The sequence below is a fragment of the Pomacea canaliculata genome, linkage group LG9, assembly GCF_003073045.1.
Source record: "Pomacea canaliculata isolate SZHN2017 linkage group LG9, ASM307304v1, whole genome shotgun sequence".
Taxonomy (NCBI): domain Eukaryota; kingdom Metazoa; phylum Mollusca; class Gastropoda; order Architaenioglossa; family Ampullariidae; genus Pomacea; species Pomacea canaliculata.
The window spans coordinates 1,760,113-1,761,167 of NC_037598.1; positions in this window are offsets into that span (position 1 = coordinate 1,760,113).

Consider the following 1,055-nt stretch of genomic DNA (forward strand, 5'->3'; position numbering starts at 1 on the left):
TGTGTCCTGCAGAAAACGTTTTCCAAACTCAAGAAAGCCTCACGAGAAGAAAACCTCTTAAAACAAGGAGAAACTGAAAAGCATGGTCAGAGTTTATGGTCTAGTAACCGTTAAGGCAGTATATGTCAGTAGTTCACCATGCGTAGGGTATATCTGTTGAAGGAAGAACACAACCTTTCAGCAGCCCTAACCATCCTCAGAAATCAGCTACCCATTTCTGCTGGGTTTGCTTAGAGGGGAGGGTAATTCTCCTCCTACATGCTCAAGCAGGCTTTAAACCAGCTTCCAAACTTTTTTAATTTCATTTCATGTTGCTGTGATTTTTTTTTTCAAAAAACTAGAATATGAAAATCTTAAAAGTATCTTTATTTGACCTTTTTCTAAGACTTCGCCGATGTTAAGCAGATGACATGTGAGGAGGTGAACATCACCTGTTTATGCCAAGAAAGCTGGTGTTCTTCTCCAGACATTTCCAGATTCAATGGGTGGTCAAATGGTGAACTGGTACCGAAAAATACCCTGGGGCAGGAGTTATTAAGAGAGGGTAAGTCGTTGCCCTAGGGAAACATGGTGAAGTGTAGGATGTCTTCTTTCCACAGTTATAAAGCGATGTTGAGACCACCCAGATGCTTCACCCATGGAGCAGTAGTTATAAACGGTGGCAATGGTGCCCTGGGGTCCCAAAACATCAAGTAGTGCTCGCAAAATTTCGACACCTTGGAAACAAGATGCTGTTCCTTGAGGTCCCCATTCCTCTCTGGGGAAGCGACTTGCTTGTGGGGGTAATGCGAGGGTGGTAAATGATGACTGACAAAAGCCCTTTACAAGTAGCCTTATGACCACCCAGGCGGCAGACAATGGCAGACCGTGCTTTGCGGTGTGGTTCCTTATAACTAAGTGTTGAGACAGACTATGAGGCAGACAGAGTAGGTTTCGAACAAAGCTCAGACGACGATGTGATAGAGAGACACGTGGTGACCGACAAAGATACAAGTGTCGCTAGCCAGGAAGCAGACAGAACATTCATGATTGATGTAATAATGTTTAATGTCTCA